This window comes from Perna viridis, chromosome 11 (genome assembly GCF_037379345.1).
Source record: "Perna viridis isolate PV_CMFRI_1.1 ecotype Kerala chromosome 11, ASM3737934v1, whole genome shotgun sequence".
Classification (NCBI taxonomy): domain Eukaryota; kingdom Metazoa; phylum Mollusca; class Bivalvia; order Mytilida; family Mytilidae; genus Perna; species Perna viridis.
The window spans coordinates 1,203,137-1,213,806 of NC_142455.1; the positions used below are offsets into that span (position 1 = coordinate 1,203,137).

Sequence of the window (10,670 nt, forward strand, 5' to 3'; positions counted from 1 at the left end):
TTGTTGTGTTTTTCTGTATTCCATGTCTGGTCTTTGTCCCTGGATAACATTATGATCTGCAGAATGCTGTCTGCATTAGCTAAAGATGGGAAGGTTGGAACCCATGAAACTAGTTTAATCCAGCCTGTTCCAAAAAGGGAATCTGTAATTCCTGTTTATCTTAATTGATTGATATATTATATTTCTATCTTTAATATTTTGAAGGGTGATGTCTTCCTTGATTTTCCGGCAAGTTTGTCGTTCAGAGACCAGTCGAAGGTTATGACTCCTGGTGTCGGAAAATTATTACCATTCAATAAAGAACAACGAACCGTCTTTGCTGTTTAAAGTAAGGTTTGTTGTCTCTTTGACAAATTCCGATTTCAACTTGATTTTCTACTCTACTGATAACTTATCTAAGATTCAGTAACATTAAAAAATATTACGCAAAACATTGATTTTATCGGAAAAAACAGCAACTATGTTCCTGGATTTGTACTTGCATTTCAAAGTGAAATGATTGGAAAAAAATAGGTTTATTGTGAACCAAACATTCTGTACCAAAGGAGACCATAAGGGTTCCAATTGGTTTGCAAGTGTATGTTCTAGTATGGAGTAAAACGTCAACGATTGGGACATCAACTTTCATTTTCTAAGGACTGCCACAAGAAAAATACGAGGTCCTTCAAAGTTTGATTAGCTAATGTATTTCACAACATATACAAGACACATGGGAAGGTATAACGTACATACATAACATATATAACACTAGATAGATTATATGATATTATTTGAGAAATCTAAAATATAAATTCCTATTTGAGACTCTATCTTTCTCATGTCTGCAATACTGTCCGAAGAAAACACAGTTACACCCGATCAATTTTTTTTTGGTGTAAACCTTATATATGTCAATGGGATTGGATTCAGTCTCTTCGTCAGTTTGACGAACTTATTAATTTTAGATGCATTATCAAATGAATATTACAGCCCAGGATATCGTCTGTAAAATGGAATCACTTATTTTAGTATTTTTTTTATTTGTAAATGGCGTAGCTATGCCATCAATGATATAAATTCATTTAATTGAATGAAATTACTGTCTTTTTGTTCTTCCATGCGTCTTCAAGAAACATTTCTCGTATCAGATTCCAGAATTACCAAACAAATCTTTTGGAGTAGTTAAACCCAGAATTCCACCTAATAATGAAAAAGAACAAACAATGTAGGATATATCTAAACAAAAGATGTTCTAATTTGGTCGAATTTCATTGTGACTCATGTGATGAATTCTGTTTATGAAGGTACATACATGTACGTCTAAACGTCTAACTATCGTAATTTCACGCAATATTTTTATCTGTAATTTACGCAAATTGTTCATTGGTTAGTGTAATGGAGCTTAAAAAATGTTTTGCTCCCGCAGATATGTTTGTGATGTAAATTGCTATTCCTTTTACGAGTATATTCTATAAAGAGTAAACATGGGAGTGTCCGCGAGCTTGTTGAAATCATAATTGTACCATAGAGAGGGAAAAATCACAGTAATAGTAAAAATCATGAGTAGGTTGAATGAGCGAGTACAAAAATCGAATTAGTGTTTCAAAACAATCTATGTACTCACTTGTTGTATTTCTTAAAGAAAATAAATCCACGTCAGTGGGGATAGTAAAGGATTCTGTGACACATCGAATCAGAAGTAATAATAGAATTATAAGTCTCTCCAGTTCCAGCATGGCAGTTTTTAACTAACAAAGATGAGAGGAAATTTATCAAATGATTTTGTAAACGTTAATAAATGTATTGAGTAACTACTCATTCAATTTTGTATGATATATAAAATCAAAAATGCGTAATGGATTGCTCTTGTTCCAATCATATTATATATTTTTATCATTCAAAGGTTATAGCTAGATACTGACATGGAAACTCTTTTAATATTGTTCAAAATGAATATCAGTATGACAAGAACGAAAACCACTATTCCAACTTACACAAGAACGAAAACCACTATTCCAACTTACACAAGAACGAAAACCACTATTCCAACTTACCCTTAATATGCCATTGTCCATAGTGTCCGAAGTTCGTTGATTTAATATAAATATGGAAGACGACCCTTGTAAGTTATAGAATGAAGTATATATTCTTTCTTATGCGAGCCGCTATTGAGTGCATTATATAATATCTTTAATAGACATCCCCACGTGTTCAAAACACTCAACAATATAAAGTAATAGAATCAGTATTTGTAATAAAAGAAAACCGGTTAATTTTACACATCGCGAGATATCCGTTTGTTAGAGGCTAAAAACCACTAATTCCACTTCCCATAGGCTTCTATGCTAATTTCACAATATTCAATGGCTTCTCTGGACTTTACCTTAACTTTAACCTGCAGATGACTATATATCAGCATGATTCTACATATGTCAGCTCACAATCCTCAGAATGGCATGTGGGGTTAGCAGACTTGCAGTGCAGTACTGGTCACCGGAAGTGAAGGGTCTATAAATAGCATGGGAAATCCCAGTGTTTTCACAAGATAGGGGTATATTTAAAAATCATTATGGAGATTAGGCTTCACATCACAAGAAGCAAAATGCACCTATAAAATGTACAGAAATGTTTTTCCTTTCAGAAACTGTTTAAATTTTTAAAATAAGATGAGAACTTTTTTCACAGCACTATGAGGAACAGGGGTAATTTCTGCGTAGGACTATTTTTGCGTACGTTCCAAATGCTCATTGGTTGAATTGGTGGTCTGTAACCTAAAGAGTCACTTTTTGTCTTAGAAAAAATAAATAACTATACAGGTATCTTCCTACACACATACTGAATGCATTTGCAAAGTTTCAGTGAAATGTGACAAGCACTTTTTTAAATATTTGATTTTTAAATATAGGATAACCAAGTTGTGCGAGCAAAAAAGTGAAAATATTCTACCATACTGAAATGCATTAAATATTTGCAAAGAACTTTTTCTGACTTTTCAAATAAAAAATATCAATCACAACTTGTTTTTTAACAATATTAATGAAGAAATAGTTTTAAAAGTAATCATTTTCTGAGAAATTGGTCTATTTCTAAAAATTTATTTCTGACATGCCTCCCCCTTTTTCTTGATCACATGTCAAAAATCCTAAATCTTTAAATTTTCACAAAAGGTGATATATTTGGCTTTAAATTTGTAAATACAGTGTTTTCACATTAAAACATGACCAGTAAAGGGCACCTAAAGCAAAAAAAGTGCTCAATAATGGATTTTCCATGTTGCCATAGGGGAATGCTTATATGGCCTTAACCGCAGTAATGAAAGTGAGTTTTTCCTCATTTCTAACCTAATTTTTGCTCAAATCTACACAAAACTTGATTTCAAGTGCTTATTACTACCATATTTAGGTAAATATAGCCCTCAAAGTTTAATATTTGATATTTTTACTAAATTTTCTACACTTTTTACAAGATAGGACATAAAAATCAGCCAAAAAGACTAATTTTCCATAATTTGGACCTATAACTTAAAAAAATGCATATTTTGAAGGATTTTTGTAGTGTATTCCTCTCATGGCAAAGTTAACAAGATCTTCAAGTAGTTTAAAGCTATTTCAAGAAACTTTTCATTTTGCCATGGCTTCAGCTTAAGGCTAAAAACCACTAATTCCACTTCCCATAGGCTTCTATGCTAATTTCACAATATTCAATGGCTTCTCTGGACTTTACCTTAACTTTAACCTGCAGATGACTATATATCAGCATGATTCTACATATGTCAGCTCACAATCCTCAGAATGGCATGTGGGGTTAGCAGACTTGCAGTGCAGTACTGGTCACCGGAAGTGAAGGGTCTATAAATAGCATGGGAAATCCCAGTGTTTTCACAAGATAGGGGTATATTTAAAAATCATTATGGAGATTAGGCTTCACATCACAAGAAGCAAAATGCACCTATAAAATGTACAGAAATGTTTTTCCTTTCAGAAACTGTTTAAATTTTTAAAATAAGATGAGAACTTTTTTCACAGCACTATGAGGAACAGGGGTAATTTCTGCGTAGGACTATTTTTGCGTACGTTCCAAATGCTCATTGGTTGAATTGGTGGTCTGTAACCTAGATGCACAGTAGACACTGATGAAATGTATATAGATAATTTACTTAAACTTGTTTGAACTCATATAACATGACAGAAACACAACGACAGAACCTAGATCAATTGCAATAAGATAACCGAAGACAAACCACTATTAATCAACAATAGGATAACTGAAGACATACCACTATTAATTAACAATAAGATAACTGGAGACAAACCACTATTAATTAACAATAAGATAACTGAAGACAAACCACTATTATGACGAAATAAAAATGCCTTCGATTGTGAGTCCATTATTAAATCATAGACCCACATCGACTGTAAATTAAGTACATGCTTGTAATGGCATTTATAACATCATTAAAATAAAACGCACTTCAGAAAAAAATTACCATGATAGTGCAATGGTAGCGTGCTAACCTCAAATGAGAGAGTTTGTGTTTTTTTTTCAAACCAAGTTTCATGAAAGACTTTTTTTGACAGGCATTGCTTGCTCGCTTAGGAAGGACTTGCAAGTGATTAAAGGACGAAAGTTTGTTTGGATTCAGAATAAAACTTTCCAGTAGGATGACAGTCATGTCCGACATAAAACAAATCCGGGGTGTTGGACTTCTATAAAGCAGGGTGTGTTCAATTAGGATAATAATCGAGTATAAGAATACGAGGAGTGACATTCATACCTGTAGACTGTTAAAATTCCCTCAGTAAACCTGTCACACTAGAACAAAGTAGGACCTGATCAATAAATTAAACGTTTTCGTCTTGTGATGAAATCCATGAAATATTTGCCATAAATCAATGAAACTGTCAATCAATCTTTGAATTTTGGGTCAAAAAATATAAAATGATCTGGTTCACAAGTTAAAAGTAATAAAGGGAACCAAGGCTCTAGTGGAAATCAAAGAAATGTAACACAGGGACAAAGACCAGACATGGAAAACAGATATTCACAAAAATAAAAAAAAACCATAAAATAACAAAACATTACAAACAAAGTAACAAAAGTAAATGAACAACTCGATTAAAAACTGGGAGCATGGACAAGGAGAAATAGGTCAGCAAATAGAGGAGTATAGTTTTTTTTACCATAGAGTACTGATCGGTGGTTGAAAAACACAAAATGTTGTCGATCAAAGATTCCAGCATTTTCAAAAAACATCTTCGGAATATTTGAAAGATGATTTGGATTTTTTTTTAGTAAGTATGAGGAATCTCTACAAAGAACTACATATTTGTATCTGGTGTATCGTCTTCTTTGGAGTAACAACGATGTGTAATGTTTTGTGTTTAAAAAAGTCACGTGGCACCACCATTGTACACAGAAGTTTTACACAAAAATGGATTAGTGGGCATGTAAATAGTAAAGACGAAATTAAGCAAGGTAATCGATGCTTCCATAGATTTTTTTCTCCACAGGAATATTGGTTCCCTTGAGTACTCCTCCATTTTATAGAACCATATAATTATGTTTTGGGAGTACTATATATATGACAATACACTTTCACTTAAGATATATATTGTATGAAGTGTAGGGTGGAACAAAAAGTCTGCGTAGTAACGGTAAGCTATAGCATAACGTATGTGTTGTGATGTGAAAACTTCATACGCAGTAAAAGTGCTATAAAAATCATATACAAAATATAAAGGTTCTACACTGTTTACTATATAATTGTTTGTTATGAAGTTAATGAGAAACGTGTTAAGTTTAGGACTTTGTTTTAACGATTCATTACATGTACATTTATCTAAAACTTCAATGTTCATATAAAGATGTAGAAACGTTACAATGCAGCGGGCAAATTGACTTTTTTCATGTTCATATATTGTCCAAACAAGAGCTGATTTACTTTCAGTACTGTTACAACGATGGGATTTTACATGAATAATTAATTATGTAACGCATCCCATACCTGATATTATCATGATTCACTCGAGGAAGTATAACTTACGTTTTAGTTGTTAAAATAAAAATATTAATACAGAAGTTTCCAAATGACACTTATTGCATGTTATTTGAATTCTAGGATTTAAAAAAATGGATCATAATTAATCGCATTTTCCTTTAGTTTTTCTTTCCTCTTACCGCTTTTGTCTACCGTGGACGTGACATTTCATCAGCAACTCAGTGTGTGTTTGTACAAAACCATAGGATGCTTATCCTATCGGTGCACCAGGCCCATGCTCCAAGTTTTAAGTGGAGTCCAGGTTGCTTATTTAAATTTGTTTCTTTGTACGTGTTATTATGTTTAATTCATGTTCTTTGTTGTCCATTTTTCCATTTCGGCCTTCATCTTTGAAACATATTATATCGATTACTTTTACTCAACATCACGGGAAAGCGGATTTTATTAATGTCTTTCCCATTTCAATGGAAGACCTTCTCGTATTTCTTCTGATTATTATTATTCTTTTTTTTTCCGCCATCCAGTTTGCTCGCTTCTGATTGAATCGTATTACGACAAGATTTTGACCATCTTTTGCAAACTGAGATAAGACTTTGGAATTCACCCTGTGAAACGTGATCATTTGTCGGGCCAGCGTTATCTACCCCGTAGCGAAAAAAAACTAATTTTGTAAAATTTCTTAAACCGTACCAGTTTTTAGTGGAGTCCGAGTTGCTCATTTACTTTTGTTCCTTTGTATGTATGATTTTAGTTACTTTATGTTCTTTGTTGTGAAAGTCTGTTTTCCATGTCTGGTCTTTGTCCCTGGATTACATTCTTTTGATTACCGCTATAACCTTGGTTCCCTTGATTACTCCTAGATACACATAATCCGAAAGCTACATATTGTTCAGAAACAGAAGGTAGTACTATTTGACAATGTTTTGGAAGGATTTTAGGTTTCCCTGGTTACGCGATTTCGGGACCTGAAATGAAATGATTCAGTTGGTCATTAATTTTAAAACCGTCAGTCATACTTTTATACTGCAAAGCCATTCAGTTGGGCACTACTACTTTAAAACCGCAAGTCATACTGTTATACTGAAATGCTACATTTTTCCAATATCGTTGTGTCAACTGACATGATGGAGGAAAATTACTCACATATGTAATCACTATTCATACACTTTTCTAATTAATTATAAATATGAATTAAAAATACACATTCTGTGATTTATTTTGACTACTTTCTATCATCACACACATAGATTATCCATTTTCAATGATTTTCAATGATTTTCAATGCATAGATCCATTTTCAGTGTGTTTTTAGTACTACATAGGGTGGTGGCCATTTGATTTGGAAGTGATAATTGAGATCTTTAATTTGGATACTTTATAATTATCTCCCTTTGATTTCTTCTATGTTAATGAAAACCATCATTTGGCAATGTTATCAATGACAGAAATTAACAGTGAAAAATATTTCATTTCTAGTTTTACTACTAATTAACTGTTTCTTATTATTTAAATAACTATTTTGTATATTTGATAATTGTCAGAAACCTTACCATTTAGACCATATGAATAAAACAACTTCTATTGTCTCATCGCCCCATTCGAGTATTATCCGTTAATATTAAGGTGGACAAGAGGTTAAGAGGTTAATGGCATTTTGTCAGGTGCTTTAGGGAGAAGTGGATGGGAAAGACCTTACAATTGTTCTTGAACAATTGACCTTTTAATTAATATTAATCTCTCGTCTCATTTTCTGAAATCACAATAATATCTGAGGAGTGATAGAAATAACGCGTTGTCTTTCTTGAAAATGGAATACTGCTGCTTACCATACTATTAATTGCACATGCTTTATGTTTTTTGCAAAAAGTTGCTCCAGTGTTGTAATATCTATGTTGCTATAATTATTTTGGACTTGATTATGAGTCGGATTAGTGTTCGGTAATTTTGTTGTTACCCTTATTCGGTTAATACTATTGTGTTTGGTCAACTGATTTCTTTACATTTTTTTAATTGAAACTTTTTTCTACCAGATATATTGATTTAAATTTTAAATGCCACATATCTGAAAAATATATATATTAAGGTGAGAATGGATATAGTGAACATGCCAAAGAGACAACAACCCCAACACCATCCATCTTCAATGAACTACTATGAAACACAACAGGGCAGATGGCAGCTGGCCCCAAAACAAACTTATACACAAGTATATCGAAATAGGTGTCACTATATACTCAGGCAACATAAAAGTATAATGAAAATGGAAAAGAAAGAAGACAATGCCTGACTTGGGACAGGCCCAAAACTAAAGGGGGGGGGGGCGTCGGTACTTTGGTGTGTTCACAACCCTCCCCTATTTAAATATGGCTATTATGGAAAAAATGTTACATGTACACATACCACAATTCGGAGACATTTGAAATTGCATAGATTTATTGACTACAGTATAAGTACTTGTTTTCTTGTTTTAAGTAAAACACTGACGTTTATTTAAATATTCCTACGCTGTTTATTCAAGTTAGGAATTTCCATTTCCTCCGCCTGGCAGTCCATTATTTCCGAGACCATTTGATTGTGCACTAATGGGTACGTGTTGTTGCAATCTATCTCCTAAACCTACGGCACATTAAAATGATAAAAGGTTAATACAAAAAGTGTTTATAATTTTTTTTATCCATCCACGCGAATCTTGGTTTTGGTGATTACTCTTCAACGACTGAACTATTCACTTTCTATAGGCGTGACAGACCATAATAAAAAAAAATATTTTGTTATAGCTATTTTGTTTAAAATCCCTTTGTTCTAGCAATACGATAATGTTCAATCTCACGCAAGTCGAGTGAAAATGATAATTATCGAATAGCTGCACAACATACGTGACGTCACGTAGCACTCAGCCGAAAAATAGTGACGATAGGAAACCTTGCAGCGCTTATACAAATTACATATTTAGGTTAGGAAAAATGAAAATAAAAGAAAACTAATGCCTTAAACTTCAGCAAAAAATATTATTTCATATATTTATTCAACTCGCAGGAGTTTCTGATGTTTATCTCGTCCCGCGGAAGCCGCTCGACTAGATAAGCATGAGAACCTCCCTCTCGTTGAAACAATATTGAATAATCTAATATTATCATTTTACTGATATGATGAACATTTGTATCGGAATAGATGTGCCTGTAGTTTTCTTATCTTAAAAAAATAGTCATCGCTGCCGTCTTTATCAAATTCCCCTAACTGCATGTGTATTTGTTTATTTGTAATTACTGTGTAATGCATGTTCACAAATGTGCATTTAGATAATAAATTATATTTACAATGTAGTATCAGATACATGTACAAGTCTGATTAAATTCGATACGCAATACCAATGTTAATTAATCAGTTACCTTTTTCAGTCATTTGTGGTAATCATCGAAAATAGAACTGACAGTCAATTTATGACAAAAAATGTGCGAACGTTTATCTACGCTTTTCAGTTATTAACTTACTTTGATAGGGACTCTCTTCTGACATGTCTTCTTTGCTGTCAGAACTTGCACACTGGAGTTTGTTGAGCAAAACGAACAAGATCACAACAATCTTTGTCAGGCCAGACATATCAGACATTCGTCCCTTCATTATAAAAAATACAAAGCAAAATTTCAATAGCGACCATTTCATCTGACATAGCTAGCGTGACGTGTACAACCAAATATGGACAAATGTCTGGGTGACTATTTATGACGATATTTTACCCCTTGCTATCCCTCAAGGTAAAATATTACGACATAAAAGGTCAGTCCATGGTAAAAAAAAATGATAAAATGGAGTTTCCGTGATTTATTTCTTAAATTACTTGAGATAAACTTAATAAACTTTATATAAAACTTTATATATATATTGGTGAATTTACAAAATGTAATAAATCGTTCACCTTTAAAACATATTGCCCATGACGAAGACCAGAAACCTCTCCATATTTTTATGCATTTTATTTGTTATCAATTTGTATTTAGTTCCCATTAAGCTTTTAAATGTGAATATTTTTCTTATAATAAACAATGCCTAGAACGGCTAGTTTCTCACCCAGTTAAATCTTTCAAAGATGTAATTGAAACATAAACAAGTTATCTTAAAAGCATGCCTTACCTTTTTGGAACAAAAGCTGTAATAAAGGAAATGGAAAAAAAACTTGCAAGAAATACTTATAGTGAAATTTTATTGAGATTTTATAGCGGATAACACGTCATTGGATTTAACGTATGTCAAGTATGTAACCCATGCAAACGAAGCATAATTAAATTTTACAAGATGTTTCATTTTTTATCTATGCCGAGTTTCTTTAACATAAAGAAACCTAGCTGCTCTTATTTTACACTTCAGAAATCATGAACTATTTTGGTCTTTTATCAGTTTCGAATCGACAATTATATAGAGAAAGAGATAACTCCAGAAGGATATCATAATTGCCCCGATAATTTTTGTCGATATTTCATATAGTATCATTGACGAAATCAATTTATCAACCCTTGATTAGTAATTGAATGTATATTTTATGAAAAGTGTACTTGACAACTGTTGCTTGTACATTTGTAATGATAAACTGAATGCCCTCCTGCAGTTTGTAATTTACTAAAGATTGGCTTAATAAGAAAAAAATATAGTTTTGTTCTACTTCGTATGACACATTTGTATTCATAGATCATAG

The 10,670-nt window shown here is 32.5% G+C and overlaps 2 long non-coding RNA genes across 2 annotated transcripts; both read right to left on the reverse strand.

The window, feature by feature from the left end:
• Positions 1-829: 829 nt before the first annotated feature.
• LOC148602263 (uncharacterized) lies at positions 830-2,164 on the reverse strand. The gene is made up of 3 exons (XR_015916856.1): positions 2,034-2,164; positions 1,604-1,727; positions 830-1,179 (listed from the first exon to the last, which is right to left on the reverse strand). It is a non-coding gene; the product is annotated as an uncharacterized LOC148602263 (long non-coding RNA).
• A 6,247-nt stretch (positions 2,165-8,411) lies between these two features.
• On the reverse strand, positions 8,412-10,173 carry LOC148602264 (uncharacterized). The gene is made up of 3 exons (XR_015916835.1): positions 10,112-10,173; positions 9,472-9,595; positions 8,412-8,596 (listed from the first exon to the last, which is right to left on the reverse strand). It is a non-coding gene; the product is annotated as an uncharacterized LOC148602264 (long non-coding RNA).
• Positions 10,174-10,670: the final 497 nt, after the last annotated feature.